Raw genomic sequence first — 15,929 nt, 5'->3', positions numbered from 1 at the left:
GCGCCCTCCGCCGGGAGACAGAGCCGCGGTCGCGGGGCCTCCCTGCGGACTCTGACCCTGTGCAGACGCCGCGACCGCCCTGCTCCCTCGGCCCTCTGCCGCCCTCGCCCGGTCCCCCTCCCACAGCTTCTCCAAGCAGCCGACGCTCCTAGCCGGCAGAGCTGAGTTGCGAAGATCCCCACCTCGCCACACGGTCCCCGTTCGCGGATGGGTAGACTGAGGCCCGGAACAGAGCGGAGCGTCCAGGAGGCCACCCGGCGACGGTGGCGGAGCCGAGGCCTCCTCCAGGCTTTGACCCCAGCCCTGCCTGAGGCAGTTGCTGTCGTCCAATCGAAACGTCCTTCCTCTGTGTCCTCCTTACCACCCACCCCCAGAAGCGCCAGAAAAGTAAACTGTGACTGAAGCTGAACCTGGGCAGGGAGGGGGAGGGGGCAAGGAGGCAGGGAGGAGGTCATCTGTGGGCGCGACCTTCACCCCGGCCCTAGGACCAGAGACCCTGCAGAACCACAGAGCTGGGGGTTCCTGGACACTACGTCCCCCCCAATCTCATCCCTCCGCCCCCTCAAAAAAAGAATTTCTTCTGAGCCAGACCCTAGCCACTTAAAACGGCCCACTGCCTTCTCTGCTCCCGCCGAGGCCTTCACCTCCCCCTGTAATACCGCACCCGGGAAGTGCGTGCATGCTGCCCCCCCTGCAAGTCCCGGCCAAGACACCATCCTCCACCCCTCCTCCCAACCCCAGATCGAAGCTCACCCACCACCCGGGTCCCTGGCGGCTTTCTGCCTTCACACCTTTGCTCCAGGCCGTCCCTCCCGCCGGGAAGGCCCCCCGCCGGCTCGCCGCTTACCAGAATCTCATCGCCTTTAAAGTCTCAGCTTGCACTGCCTCCTCCAGGGAGCCTTCGTGGGAGCTTGACCCTCCCCCCTTCCAGTCCGGCTCCCGCTGCATTCTGGGTTTTTCTCCGACTGTCCTAGATGAATGCTGTCTCTGACTAGCCCAACCCTCGGGATTCCTTTCTACCTTCCTCCAGGTGGGGGGTGGCGGTGACCTCTCCTGCCTGGACGGCTCTGGGGTGGAGATGGTGGTGAGGGGCCCCCCTGAGCCACAGGTGCTTATGTAGAGCGGGCTGGAGGGGTCTGCGTGCCCTTAACCTTTCCAGGCAAGAAAAATGGGAGGAAAGCAGGTTGGAGGAAGGTACAGCCCTTGTCCTGTGCGAACGGAGTGTGTGCTGGGGGCCTGGGCGGTAGGTGTCCGGACTGCTGGGGCCAAGCTCCCAGTGGCTCCCAGTGTCTTCAAGATGAAGTCTCAACTCTGTGGGGCCTACAAAGCCCACCTTTGCAGCCCAGCCTCCTCTTCACCCTCCCATCCCCCAACCCCTCCCCCCCTCCTCCATTTCTGCTTCTCTGATCCGTGCACGTGTCTTTTTATATATTGTACATGGAAGGTTGATACGGACGTGTGTAGTTTTAAGTTACACATGAGGCACTCTGTTCTGTCTCATGAGTTTCTCCCGCCTTTTCTCTGCACCCCCACCCACAGTCCTGATCATCACTGCGACCAGTTTTGGGTCTGTGTCCTCCTCATCCTGATCCAGACTTCTTAAGATGCTCATCTGGAGCCTGCGCTTACCTTGCACTCCGTCCTGTGGTTTACCTGTGGGTCATCTAGGAGTAGACGGAGGGCCGGGCTGTGTCTGACTCTCCTCGGTGCTCAGTAAGTACCAGATGAATAAGTTAAGTTTACCTAGTAGGTGTGCACGAGGGGCTCTAGGAGGGCGTTGGGCGGGACGTGGACACGGCAGGGTCAGCAGTGGACGGCGGTATGAGGAAGCCACGGGTGCGGCTGAGACAGCTCCGGAGGGAGTGCAAAGGCTGTAGAGCTGGGTGTCAGTTGTTAGAGGTGACTCAGCCCTTAGGGTATGTGGGCAGGTGGCCACCCACCCACCGCCACCCCCTCAGAAAGGCCTGCCCTCCCTGTGGCCGTTGATTGCAGACCTTTTTGGTTCCCAAGAATCCTTTCTTCCCCTGCCACCTCCCTCCTGCCTCTAATTCTCTGGTCAGGTCCCCAGGAGTAAAGGGGGTTTCTATGACCTACGGTGGAGTGGAGTTCTCTCTCTCTTTCTCTCTCTCTCTCTTAACTTCAGTCTTCCAACTTGTAAAATGGAGGCACTGGACCAGAGAACCGCACCAGCTTCAACATGCCTTGAGTTAACTTCTAGAAGATGCTCCAGGGTTGAACACTGGAGTTAATGGGGGTCTCGCAGGCTACCAGGTTTGCATCCTGCTGGGCTGTGTCTTGGAGAAACCAGATGGGACAGAGACCAGGGCAGGGAGTTGGCAAGGCCTGAATGGTGGCTTAGAGCAGGGAGCCCGATGGGTGATGGGATTGGGGAGGAGGGAGGAAAGGAGGGGGAGAATAAGAGAAAATATAGGAGAACAAAAGTAATCCAGTAAGTGATGTGTTTTCTCCAGCAAAGTGTCTCCTTGTCCTGGGAGGGGCTGGCCAGATGTTCCCCAGATGTTGTTGGTGATGGGAAACCTCTCCCTCTGGGATCCCAACTAAGCTCTTCCTGTTCGGGGGAAGTGTAAGGTCTTTCCAAGGCAAGGAGGGTGGGGTCTGGAGTAAAATCTGTCTGTGACTGGGGCACACACAGAGGCAGAAACACACCCACACACCCTCAGGGAATTTCTGAATCCTCAACAAGAGTCCAAAAAATTTCTCAAACATTGAGCATCCCTGGACCACCCATTTTAGGTAAATAAAAAAGCTATTACTAGTTTTAAATAAATATTTTTCAAAGTTAAAAAGGAATGATCCCGTCAGAAAAATTTAAAAAAGAATAATGCCAAGATGGGTCATGAAATAAGTGGACCTATCATGCTTTTGGGGGGGGGAGGGCGGATCTCTGCGATCACTTTGGAAAATAATGTGGCGGTGCCTCGCCAGCTGGGCAAAGGGAAGCGCTACGATCCTCCAATTCCATTTCTCAGTGTGCACCCCGGAGGGAAATGGAGTGCTAGTGTCCAGTAGAAGACACTCAGAAAAATTGTATGGTAGTTTTATTCCTGACAGCCTAGAACTGGAAACAACCCAGATGCCCGATGGACAAATGGAAACAAACTGATTTATCTTGCAATGGAATGTTACACAGCAATGAAAAAGAACAAATGCCTGCCCCGTGTGATGACAGGGTGAATCTTTCAAACAGTATATTGACTAAAAGAAGCCAAGCCCAAAAGAGCAATGACTGTAATTTCGTTTATTTATATGAAGTTTAAACAGCAGAACTAAACAGGGATAGATAACATTACCTTTGAGGGTATTGATGGGGAAGGGCCATAAGAGACGCTTCTGCAGGGGCACCTGGAGGCTCAGTCGGTTGGTTAATTGATGAGTTTGGCTCAGGTCATGATCTCACAGTTCATGGGTTCAAGCCCTGTGTCAGGCTCTGTGCTGACAATGCAGAGCCTGCTTGGAATTCTGTTTCTCCTTCCTTCTCTTTCTCTGCCTCTCCCCTACTTGCACTCATGTGTGCGCTCTCTCTCTCTCTCTCTCTCTCTCTCTCTCTCTCTCTCAATCTCTCAATAAATAAACTTTGAAAAAAAAGAGAGCCTTCTAGGATGCTGGAGATGTTCTGCATCCCAAGCTGGGCAGTGGTTGGACAAGTACATACATATGTAAAGACTCAAGTTCTAACCTCAGGTCGGTTCACTTCACTGTTTTGCCTGAATGGCAGCAGGGCGGGAGGAGCGCATGGCAGTCAGAGGGCAGCGGCTGTGACAAGGACGCCCTTGACCTCAGCCTTCGACCAGGAGGCCAGTCTGCCTCCTGACCAGTGAGGAATCTTGGGGCTCACAGGTCAGGTTCAGCTGTTTATAGATTTCTTAGAGCCCGACGCTGGGCTCGAACTCACAGACTGAGAGACCATGACCTGAGCCGAAGTCAGACACTTAACCAGCTGAGCCCCCCAGGCGCCCCTAGAGTTAATTTTCATACATGGTGTGACATCAGACTCTAACTTCACCCGTTTGCATGTGAACATCCAGTTTTCCCGGCACCGTATTTTGAAAAGATGTTATTTTTCAAAATCAAGTCCAAGCGGTGAGCCCCCAGGAGAACTACCTCCCTCAGGTGGGGCACTCTCCAGTGCGTCGCCCCAACCCCACTGCCTCCAAGGCTTGTCCAAGGAATGGGGGTGCCCTTCCTTGCCCAGGGCGGCCCGGCTCTGATCCCCGAGTCTTGCTGTCTGCTCACAGCTAGTGTGCTCCTCACCCAAGCCTAAGGATCGATGGAGGTAGCTGAGTGGACGCGGGGGACGGAGAAGGCTTTGTGACCAGGGGACAAGGACGAAGGCCCTGTCTCCTTAGGCGACTCAAATGTCCCTCTCTGGGCACACACTCCTCTACCCCCTCCTCTTCCCCAGTCCTGGGCTGGGGAGTCCAGCTCCTCTCCACCTGGCCTCATCCTCCTCCCCTCAAAGGAACGCACCCCTGCAGGCCCCCATCCCTGCAGCCTAGTCTCCACCACTTGTGGGGTGGTGGCTCCCAGACCAGCAGCAGCAGCATCACCCCAGACTTGTTAGAAATGCAGATTCCTGGGGCACCTAGGTGGCTCAGTTGGTTAAGCATCCGGCTTCGGCTCAGGTCATGATCTCCTGGTTCCTGGGTTCGAGCCCCGCATCAGGCTCTGTGGTGACAGCTCAGAGCCTGGAGCCTGCTTCAGATTCTGTGTCTCCTTCTCTCTCTGCCCCTCCCCTGCTGGCACTGTCTCTCTCTGTCTCTCAAAAATAAATAAAAAGCATAAAGAATTTTTTTTTAATGCAGATTCCTGGGTTCTCCCCAGACCCACTAGGCCAGGACCGGTGGTGGTGGGACCCTGCAACCTGTCTTCTGCTAGCTCTCCCATGGACTCTGATGCACAGAGTGGGGTTGGGACACACTGCACTAAGGCCGTGGGAAGCAAAACCCAGGAAAAGCGACTGTCTTCTAGTAAGGTCTGGAACACGTGTTTGTCCAAACTGGAAATCTGCGGATTAAAAACCTGAGCAGTTGAGGGGCGCAGGGGGGCTCAGTCAGCTGGGTTACTGGCTCTTGATTTCCACTAGGGTCTCCATCGCCTGGTCGGGGGCGGGGATGGGGCCCCATGTAGGGCTCCATGCGGAGCCTCCTTGGGATTCTCTCTCTTTTCCCCTCCCCTGCTCAAAATAAATAAGTAAATATGAAAAACATTTTGAAAAAAAATCTGAGCAGTTGAATTCTGGGTCAAAGGATTTCGACAGCTGCTGCCAAATCATCCTCCCCAAAGTTGCCCCATTTTCACTCTCCAGGGCATCTGGCGATTCCCCACTCTCCCTGGCACTGACTGGGTGTGATCGAACTTCCATCTCTGCCAATCTGATAGGGGAAACGCAGAAGATGCCTGACTGTCTTAATGAGCATTTCTCTCGTTATGAGTGAGGTTGAGGGTTGTATAAGCCACTGTGTTTCTTTCTAAACTGCTGGTTTATATTCGTTACATGTTTCAAACAGGGTTAAGTCTTTGAGGATTACGGCGCTGAGCCCTGCCTGTCACGCCGCACACCGTCCTGCTTTATACTATGTTTTACCACGCAGAAGTCTGCAATTTTTGTAAAGTCAAACTTCTTAAGTATTTACATCAGGGATCCTGGGTTTTATGTGGCGTGTTCCCTGTCCTAATGTTATAAATTCACCTGTTGTCTTCTCTAGAGTTTTATGGTCTAAAGATGTAAATCCTGCATCCATTTGGAATTCATTTATTTATTTCTTAATTTTTTTAATGTTTATTTATTTTTGAGAGACAGAGAAAGACAGCACGTGAGCAGGGGAGGGGCAGAGAGAGACAGACACACAGAATCCGAAGCAGGCCCCAGCTTCTGAGCTGTCAGCACAGAGCCCAACGCGGGGCTCGAACCCACAGACTGTGAGATCATGACCTGAGCCGAAGTCGGATGCTTAACTGACTGAGCCACCCAGATGCCCCAAGATTTATTTATTCTTGAGACAGAGTGTGAGTGGGGGAGGGGCAGAGGGAGAGGGAGACAGAGTGTGAGTGGGGGAGGGGCAGAGGGAGAGGGAGACAGAGAATCCAAAGCAGGCTCCAGGCTCCGCGAGGCCCAAACCACGAGAACCACGAGATCATGACCTGAGCTAAATTCAGATACTTAGCCAACTGAGCCACCCATGTGCCCCTGTGGTTTTCAATCATACCGTTTATGCGTAATTTTGCTAGTCTGTTATGGTTTTGTTTGTTTTCAGGAAGGATGGATGTGGAATATTTGTCAATGTCTTTTTGGGATCTATTGAGTTATTATATAGTTCTCCTGTGATCTATTCACATGGTCTATTTTATTAGAGATTCCCTAATATTGAACCATTTGCATTACTAAGATACACGGACTTGGACGTGATGAATGATTCTTATGAGATATTGTTGATTTGTATTTACTAGGATTCTGAGATTTTTTTGGCCTCTCAAATTCAATCATATTTAATTACTATTCAGATTCTCCACATTCCTTCTTATCACTTGGTTTCTTGATAGGCCATGAGCTGATGGGGTCGATTAACATGTGCTCTTGTGCGTCATTCAGATCCTGCCCGCATTATCTGTACCTTGTTCTTAACTGTCATATCTTATTCTTGACTTTGACGCTATGCTATTAGGTACATGGGGAATTCTAGATTCTTCATGTTGGGTACCGCTCTCTCTCCTATTCAGCTTCCTTTTGCCTCATTTAACATTTTCATTTTTAATTTAACCCTGACTGACGGTAATTGCAGCCTCAGCTCTGTATTCTTGTATAACTTAATTCATATCACATTTTTCAGTTTTCTAAGTTATCCTGGTGTAATACCCAAGATTTCTTTATCGTCCCCCAAAACGAGAAACCACCAGGGAGACTGAGTCACGCATGCAAAAAGCAAAGAGCTTTATTACGGGTTTAGGCTCGGCGGGGCCTAAACTCGGGCTCACAGACTTTACTGGTGTGGTGGATCCATGCTGAGACCCCCAACAAAGGTGGGGTAGGGCTTTGATGAGTTTGGGAAGGGGGAGTTACAGGAGATTGTGACATATTGACAGCGGGTTTATCCAATTACATTTAGAGCGTTAACCAATCAGAGTAGACCCAGGACCCAGGACCCTCACATAGGGTGTAACTAGCCTTAAGCAATAACTGATCTAGGCCTGCCCTTAGGAATGTTAAGGGTGTTACAAGGGTGGTCCCTCTTGCCTTGGGCAATGTGTGCCCTTCTATTGTCTCAAACCTGCGTCCTTACACTGATACAGATGCATTTTTCTGTACAACATACAATGGGAGATTGTTTTATGATTCAACATGAGAATCTTTTTCCTATTAGAAGGGTGGGTTTATCCTATTTACATTTGTTGAGATAACTGATGTAGTAGTCTTAATTCCATCATCTTATCGTGGTTACGTTTTCTATTTTCATGCTTCCTCTGTTTTCTGTTTTCCTGTGTGTTTTTTTTGTTTTCTTTGATATGCATGTATGTGCACACATGTTTGTATTTTTGTGTGATGATTTGAGAGTTTATAGTCTGTTTCTAATTGCCTAGCCATTGCTTTTCTATTGATTTATTTCTCTGCCAAGAGAAAAAAAATCTTCAAATGTAGGGAAAGGGTCAGATTCTCAAAGCCTGAGCTTTGGCACCACAATTCTGTCTTCAAATTCTTGATATCTTATCCTCAACATGAAAAATGGTTCTAGTCTCGCCTTGAAGCCAAAGGTTCAGGGCGATCAAGATATTGGCCCAGTCGCTGAGATGCTGCGTGAGCTAGCTATGGACGGCCAAGAGCTGCCAGTGCCACAAAGGGACGCTGTCTGTCATCTCCTGTTCCAGACCCTCACGTGAATCTCTCTCCCCAACAGCCGGCATGCTTTGTTCAACACCGTCTTTTACTTGCTGCCCGTTTCTCTGCGCAGTATTTTAAGAGGCGCAGCCGGAGACGCCGTGAATGGAGTGCATTGACTCTGGCTACTCGTGTTCACACACATCGAGATCAGGAGGCAGCGCGAGGCCTGACAGCGGGTCTTTGTGAGTGCTGGGGTGTGGGGTGGGTGTCCTGACGCGAGTTGCATGTTTGCGCGTGCGCGTGTCTTCTTTTAAATTTGTGGATTGATGCAGGCGGATCAGCCAGCACGCCATCTGATAAAGGTGAGCTCAGAACGGGATGATTTTAGGAAAGCTTGTTTACAAGGACTATTTACAAACAGGCAGGCTGGAGTGGGAGCAACCCGGGAGATGTTGCAATACCGTGAGGCCTGCAGGGGAAGGGGGATGGCCACCAGGAAGGAGGGAAATGAGTGAGCCAGCTGGCTGGCTACCTCCCGCCACCTTCCCCTGCCCCACCTCCACCCCCCACCGCCAAAGAGCACGGCTAACACAGGGTGACTCCCAGACCCGGAACCAGGGGACTGAACGCCTCCATCTCATTCTCTAGCCTCTCCCGTGGCTGAGCCCACCTGGAACCCAGAAGCTCATTCATCTCACCTTCTCACCTTGCGAAGGAATTTAGTGATCGGTAGCACAGAAAGCCATGAGGCCCTTTTCCCTCCTGTGCTTTCTGAAACTCTGCGGAGAGCTCACACATCCCCAGTGCACCCGTTAGAGATGTTTTCAGTGGAACATAGAGGAGTTTACAAGAAGGCTGGAAGGAGGCAGTCACTGACATTCAGCGATGTCAGTACCGATGTCTCTAGAATTCTCTCCGCCTCTACCCAGTGCTGGGTGCTTCATATCTGCAAGGTGACTGCCCAGCTCCAGGCATCATGACCACAGTTAGGTTGGGAAAAGGGGCGGCACCTCGGAGGCTCGGTCTCTTAGGTGTCCCACTCTGGATCTCAGCTCAGGTCATGAGCTCATGAGCCCAGCCATGGGACCGAACCCCGCATCTGGTTCTGCACTGACAGCTCAGAGCCCCCCCCTCTCTCAAATGAATAAACAAACATTTTTTAAAAGTTGGAAAGAGAAGAGGAGTACCAGCACGTGTGTCCATTTTATTAAAAAAAAAAAAAAACTTTCGGGGACCCCAGGGTGGCTCTGTCGGTTAAGCATCCTGCCCTTGACTTTGGCTCAGGTCATGATCTCACAGTTCCTGAGACTGAGTCTCTGGTCGGGCTCTGTGTTAACACCATGGAGCCTGCTTGGGATTCTTTCCCCCTCTCTCTCTGCCCCTCCCCCTCCAAAAATCCAAAACCTTTCATAGATGTACCCTCAGCACACTGTCCCTTACATTTCACTGGCCAGAACAGGATTCCATGGTCTCCTGTAGCAGCAAGGGAGACTGAGAACAGGGAAAATAAATGCGCTGCCCGTGACTGAGTGAGACTACTTGTAATTAATTGCCTGAGATCGGAGACATTGGTGCACGGATCAAAACCAGGAATCTGCTATCCAGAAAGTAGGGATGGAATGCATTCTGTCAACAGTGAACATGCCTTGTCACGAGTGGCTTTATTCAAGAACAGAGATGACTGTCCGCTGGCACTCACTCCGGATAGAAGTCGCTCTTTCACCCTATGTGCCATTGATTTGATGTGACATCCGAAAGTGCTGTTTGCTCAAGTGATTTTGCCAAGAGCTTGTGCTGCTCCCCCCTTCCCCTCCCCACCAGCCTATGACTCTATTCGGGAGCCATGGTTTGAATTGTGTTGGTTTTCGCTGTAAATGACACAACTTTAATGGCACTTCTCTGGCTTCGATCTTTCCTCTGTCCTCAGAAAATGCACGATTCTCGCGTGCCCACGATTATTTTACCCATATCCTGGGAAGGTCTGACTGGTGTTCTAACTAGCTTACAGGGCCAAACATGAAGATGATGCAAAAGTCTCAGTGGGTCTCACGCCACTAGTTGACGAAGTTTCATAATAGACAATGCCTCAGGGACTAGAGGAAATGCATTACCAGCTAACAAAATTCTATTTTCAGATATCCATTCCCCCATCGGTCTTTCCGATTCAGTTTTTTTTTTCTACTTGTGTAAAATCACCTCCTTCAACACCGTCATCTACCCTGGTATATATGATCACATTTATTTTTTTTTCTTTTTGAGAGACAGAGACAGTGCGAGCAGGGGAGGGGCAGAGAGAGAGGGAGACACAGCATCTGAAGCAGGCTCCAGGCTCTGAGCTAGCTGTCAGCACAGAGCCTGATGCAGGGCTCGAACTCACGAACCATGAGATCATGACCTGAGTCGAAGCTGGACACTCAACCAACTGAGCCACTCAGGCGCCCCTGCGATCACATTTTATATCGTAGTGTCTTGGTTACCATTTTCAGTACTCCTTTGCTCTGATGAACCTGTTTTGAAATACGGATCCATCTTTATGATGGGGGGCCACACTACCCCCTAATAGTAACAATAAAATGGAAATATGACACATAGAAACCATAACGCGGAAAAGGTTGAAAATATCTTAGCGAGCCAAACTACAGTTAACGGCCCTCTCGTTACTAAATACGAGCTGAGCTGTGCCGGCCCACTGAGTCCTGGGGCACAGGTGTGCCCACAAAGCCATGATGGTCATGAGGCGACGGGATTCCGCGGAAGTCATCACTCAGCTCCCATATGTGAAACCTACATTAACAGGTCGCTCGCTTGTGCGGCTGACCCCGCCCTCTCGCACTCCCCATGCCCACGTGTGCCGACGGCTCCTCACTGCAAACACACACGCTCAACCCCGGGTACTTCTCTGGCCACAGGGTGGGCTGAAGTGCCAGGGGCCAGTCCCCAGAGGCAGCCCCTAAGCAGAGGGCACGCGGGAGGCTCTCTGGGCCATGTTGCACCCAGCATCCTGGAGGCCCAGTGGGATGAGCCACGCCTCCCCACGGCAAACACACCTGTGCTGGTTTCCTCCCCCTCCCCGCCTCCCCGCCTCTGTCCTGGGACCAGGTCCCACGTGCAAAACTTTTTTTTATTTTCATTTTTAAAATGTTTTATTTATTTTTGAGAGACAGCACGAGCAGGGGAGGGTCAGAGAGAGGGAGACACAGACTCTGAAGCAGGCTCCAGGCTCTGAGCTAGCTGTCAGCACAGAGCCCAAGACGGGGTTTGAACCCACTAACCGTGGGATCATGACCTGAGCTGAAGTCGGATGCTTAACCGACCGAGCCACCCAGGCGCCCCCCAAGTGCAAAACTTCTACTCAGATCTTTGTCTCCGGGTCTGCTTGGGGGCGGGGGGAGGGGGGAATGGGCCCGAGGCAGTTTTTATTTCCTCTAAAACATCCTCCTTGCTGGCCATGAGGTTCATGAACCCCACTTGACAACTCTGCTCATTTTACAAATGACTGAGGCTCAGAGCAGGGGCACCTGATGCCCCCAGGGGCTGTCTCGGAAGGTCTGATCAGAACTGCCAACCCAGAGGTGACACACAGGGACCTGAGGGATGCAGGGAGGGGCAGCTGAGGGGCGCGGTCTGGCGGCTCTGCACCTCCACGTGCCTGAGCCCCTCCTGGCCTGGCCAGCCCCGGTTCTCTGCCCCTACCATTGACATGGAGGCTTGTCTGAGTCTCTCTTTCCTGGGTCTTTCCTGAAAAAGTCCTCCCCAAATATCACACACACACACACACACACACACACACACACACACACACACACCCCTCTCTCTCTGGGATCCCACCTCTGTGGATTTCAAAGACACTGTGAGACGGACTCGTGTCCACAACATAAGGGAAGAGATTTCTGCTTTTTTTTATCCTTAGAGAAGCTTGCAACCCTGTCAACCATTTCCAGAAGAAATTGGGTTCTAGCCCCACTTTTTAATATTACGATCATCTATTCCAGACGCCCAACCCCAAACTTTCTCTTATTTCCTTCTGACAGACCGGGACATCTAAAGCCAAGACAGATATGCCATCACCAGCCTGTGATCTGACTCCCAGTCAGTGATCTGCCATTCCATTTTCAGAGCAGGCTTGTAAGGGGGTTGTTTCAGCCATGACCTTGCCCTCGTGGTCACCACAACCCCAGGATGAGTAGAAGCCGTTGGGGTTGTGGTCCTGCTGGCAAAGCCCCTGGCCTCCTGGCCCTGCCCGGGTCCCTCACCTCGGTTTCTATGGGACCAACAGGGGCGTCCCCAGTGGAGCATGGATGTCCAGGGCCCGTTCCTGTCAGAGGGAAATTCACTTCTATACCATTACTGAAGTCCACGGCAGACAGGACCCCAGGTTCGCCGGGGGAGCCGGGAGGGTGAGGGATGTAATGAATCCAATGCACCCCGCCCTCCGGCAGAGGGGGGCCCATCGGCTAAGAAGTGGGATACCTCACTTCTGAGAAGCTAGAGTGTCCTAAGGGCCACAATAGTAACAGTTGTGATGGTTTAAAAACATGCCCAGAAGTTCTTTCACACTCTTCTCAAAAGGAGGAATCTCATTCCTCTCCCCTTAAATACGGGCCAGGGGCGCTCGGTTGGTTGGGCGTCCGACTTTGGGTCAGGTCATGATCTCAACGGTTCGTGGGTTCGAGCCCCGCGTTGGGCTCTGTGCTGACAGCTTGGAACCTGGAGCCCATTTCGGATTCTGTGTTTCCCTCTCTCTCTGCCCCTCCCTCGCTCATGTTGTCTCTCTTTCTCTTTCAAAAATAAATAAAACATTAAAAAAAAATTCGGGCCAGCCTTAGTGACTTGCTGCTCATAATTACCACGTGGAAGAAATGATACTGTGTGATTTCCAAGGTAAGTTAGAAAAAGGGATATAGCTACTCTCTGGCTCTTTCCTGGGACACTCACCCTTGAAACCCAGCCACCTGATCTGTGGGAAGCCTGGATTCCATGCAGAAGTCATTCATAGGTGTTCTGATCGAGAGCCAAGGCTAAGGGCCCTACAGCCAGCTTCAATGGCAGGTGTCTGAGTGGACATGACTTTGATGATCTCAGCCTTCATGCTCCCCAGTGATGGTGATCCTGGCCATATTACAGATTCAGGAGCAAAATAACTGTGCATTGGGCCACTACATCTCCGGGGCCGTTTGTTACACAGCGACAGAGAACTGGAACCATACTAAAGCATGTTGCGTATTTTACTAGAAGCCAAACATTGTGCTAAACATGTCGCAGAATTATAATCACATTTGATCGCCAGACAATCCCATTAGGTAGATAGATACTGTGGGATCTCCACACTGCGGCAAACTGAAGCCCAGGGTGCTGTGTGACTTGGGTGAGTCATAGAGCTCCTAGTGAGGCCGGACGCAGCGGGGTGCTGGTGAATGTTTAACAACCAGGTGGGGAGGGGGGGAATCGTGATTTGTGGTGTTTGCCAGTTTCCACAGTGTAAATTCTCCCACCACGGCTGATTTCACGCTACAGGCACTGCAAGTAAAGTTGAGAAGAGACAGGCACGGAGTGGAGGCTGCCAACACCAGGAACCGTGGTCTGCGAGAACAGTGCAGCGATGGACGGCAGGAAGTCTCCTTGAAAGGCGGGGAGAGGGGTGGAGCGCGTACCGACTACGCCGGGCACTGTGCTAGTCACCGATGGTCAGCGGCACGCAATCCAGACACTGCTCTCGTGGAATTTTCTCTTGAGCAGGACAGACTCAAAGGCTTAGGGCACATGGAGAAGTTACAGGTATTCTAGGAGTGGGAGATGGTGAGGGAAGGGGAACCTAACTTAGCCGGTCACAGCCACTCCCGAGGAGGGGAGATGGCTCCGTGGCTCCCTTCCCTCTTCTAGGCCTTCCCTTTGGGGAAACCCCGAGTCAGAAAATCTAGGTCTTTTACACCGGGAGTAGCCGCCCCCCAGCTCAAGGAGGCAGCTCCAGGAAAGGAGGGGGCATAGACTTCCCAATGCTACCCCCACCAGCACGCCTCCATAGACACCTCTCCAAGTGTTAGGAGAAGCTTCCTGAAGTTGCCCTGAGGCTCTTCAGGGCCGGCTCCACGGGGACCCTTAACTGGGTCCCTGTCCTCAGGATCTGCCATGGGGATCCGAGTCAGCGCGCAGTCCTGAAGTGATATCCACTTGGAGCTGCTTCTTAATTGGGGGGCCTGTGGGGGGGTGCTTCTAACCCCAAGGGTTCTGTGCTCTGCAGGGAAGAGCTCCCTAGTCCAGCACAGCCGCAGCAGAGAGAGTTACGGAGGTGTCACTCAGTTCCCAGAGGACCCAGCCACGCTTGTGCGGCTCCTTCCAAGGCAGGGGCTTTCTTGATTTCTTTGTAACACACAAGTCTGAAAACACTTAAAGCGTGACATGTACAATTATTAAAAAGGCACTAAAACGGGAAGGATTACGTTTTCCTGAAGTCTTGGATTGTGCAGAGTGGCATGAGGGCAAGTAACTGAGGGGATTTCGGCACAAACAGCACATATTCCGAGGTCCCTGCTCCGAAAGGCGGTGGCTGGACGGACAAGACTGCCGTCCAGGTGACTGGGAAACTGCGGGTCTGTTCTTTCTGTAAAATTAGATCTTTCTGCCATGAGAGATTCTTTATGTACTTCGTTAAAAATACCCGACATGGAAGAAAATAAAAAGCTGGCCTCATTGTCTCTGCCTACCTCAGGTCTCTACCAGAGACACACCCCTCATCCTACTGGACCTGTGGGGGTGCGTCCCAGCTCTTGGGACCCCTCCCTCCCTCCTCTCCAACTGGACGCACTGCGGCCACTTGGGCAGGATAAGGCTCTCTCCCGTCTCTTGTCTCAGTCAGTGCAGCTTGGGAGGGTGCTTTCCTGTTCTGTTTTCTCCCCTAGTTTCTAAATGTCAGAAGCCCCTGACCTTCGCCCCTAAGCAGCCCCTTCTCCGGCCACGGCCTGGCCCTGCCTGCTGACGCCGGGTTCTGTGCTTCCGTTTGCCGCTTGGACCCCCTGGCCGTCCTGCTCTGTGCCCGGGAATGACCTGTCTGGCTTTCCATGGGGCTTGACCCCTGGCCAACACAGAGGTGTTCCGAGGGGGGGACAGTGAGGTCAGGAGGCATGTTTCCCATGCAGGGTGGCAGGAGCCGGGCCACCCTCCTCCCCCGAGTTCTCCACGCCGGTCCGCCTGCAGCCTCCGAACTTCTGTCTCAGAAACAAGTCCCCTTCCTTGGAGGGAATCACACAGGGCTGGGCTCTGTCCCCACCATTTAAATCTGTCTCCAGGTACGGGGGCCCCCTCACCCTTCCCAATCAGAACTGCGGTCAAGTGCCCCCGCTGCCCCCCTGTAAGGGCCCTGTTACTATAGCGCCCTCAGGCCTCTCCAAGCGTGCCCGCTGCCTCCCTCTGGAAGCATCTCTGCTGCAAATTCCATGTAACTTCTGAGAGTGCCGTCATCCCTGAGGCGTCGCTGACAACCGACCCTCACCCCGCTGCCTGCAGCTCCGCTGGTCTTCCCCGCCCCGGAAGCGACACCATCAGAAGGTCTGTTTGCGTTCAAGTCCGCGGGAGAGACACACCCCCGCGTGCACACCAGTTACGGTAAAGTTGCTTCCTTTAAAGTTCCGATCGCCCGGGGCGCCTGGGGGTTCAGTCGGTTAAACTTCCGGCTCAGGGCATGATCTCACGGTTCGTGGGTTCGAGCCCCGCGTCGGGCTCTGTGCTGACAGCCCGGAGACTGGAGCCTGCTTCGGATTCTGTGTCTCCCTCTCTCTCTGCCCCTCCCCTGCTCACGCTCTCTTTCAAAAATAAATAAAAACTAAAAAAAAATTCCGATCGTCCAGTTGAGCTGTCGTTCTCCAACCCGGGAGGCCCAGCCGGCTCCACCGCCCCGCCCCCACGCCCCCCCCCCTCCCGGCAGGGATATCGCACGGTCCCCCACCCGCTCTGACACCAGGCGCGGTCAGACCTTCTGATCCTGCTCGGCGCACGGGTACACACGGGGTGTCCACGCGGCACCCCTACGCCCGTGCGAGAAGCGAAGCGCTCTGTCCCCGGGAGCCCCCCACCCCCACCCCGGGGGCGGCTGCCGCCGGCC

At 52.8% G+C, this 15,929-nt stretch overlaps 2 long non-coding RNA genes across 5 annotated transcripts; one reads left to right on the top strand and one right to left on the bottom strand.

Annotated features, from left to right (window-relative positions):
• The first annotated feature begins 6 nt into the window (after window positions 1-6).
• On the top strand, window positions 7-14,526 carry LOC115292431. 4 transcript variants are annotated; one of them, XR_003908991.1, is made up of 6 exons: window positions 7-1,713; window positions 2,144-2,271; window positions 7,911-8,076; window positions 8,167-8,196; window positions 13,349-13,609; window positions 14,073-14,526. It is a non-coding gene; the product is annotated as an uncharacterized LOC115292431 (long non-coding RNA). The 4 variants fall into 4 exon arrangements; XR_003908990.1 differs by lacking the exon at window positions 8,167-8,196; XR_003908992.1 differs by lacking the exons at window positions 13,349-13,609; window positions 14,073-14,526 and adding an exon at window positions 8,483-9,002.
• LOC115292432 lies at window positions 13,042-15,889 on the bottom strand. The gene is made up of 2 exons (XR_003908993.1): window positions 15,801-15,889; window positions 13,042-14,432 (listed from the first exon to the last, which is right to left on the bottom strand). It is a non-coding gene; the product is annotated as an uncharacterized LOC115292432 (long non-coding RNA).
• Between the last annotated feature and the right edge of the window lie 40 nt (window positions 15,890-15,929).

The sequence above is a fragment of the Suricata suricatta genome, chromosome 5 (assembly GCF_006229205.1).
Source record: "Suricata suricatta isolate VVHF042 chromosome 5, meerkat_22Aug2017_6uvM2_HiC, whole genome shotgun sequence".
NCBI classification, from domain to species: Eukaryota; Metazoa; Chordata; class Mammalia; order Carnivora; family Herpestidae; genus Suricata; species Suricata suricatta.
The sequence above is the reverse complement of the archived record's forward strand: the minus strand, read 5'-3'. Positions and strand labels throughout refer to the sequence as shown.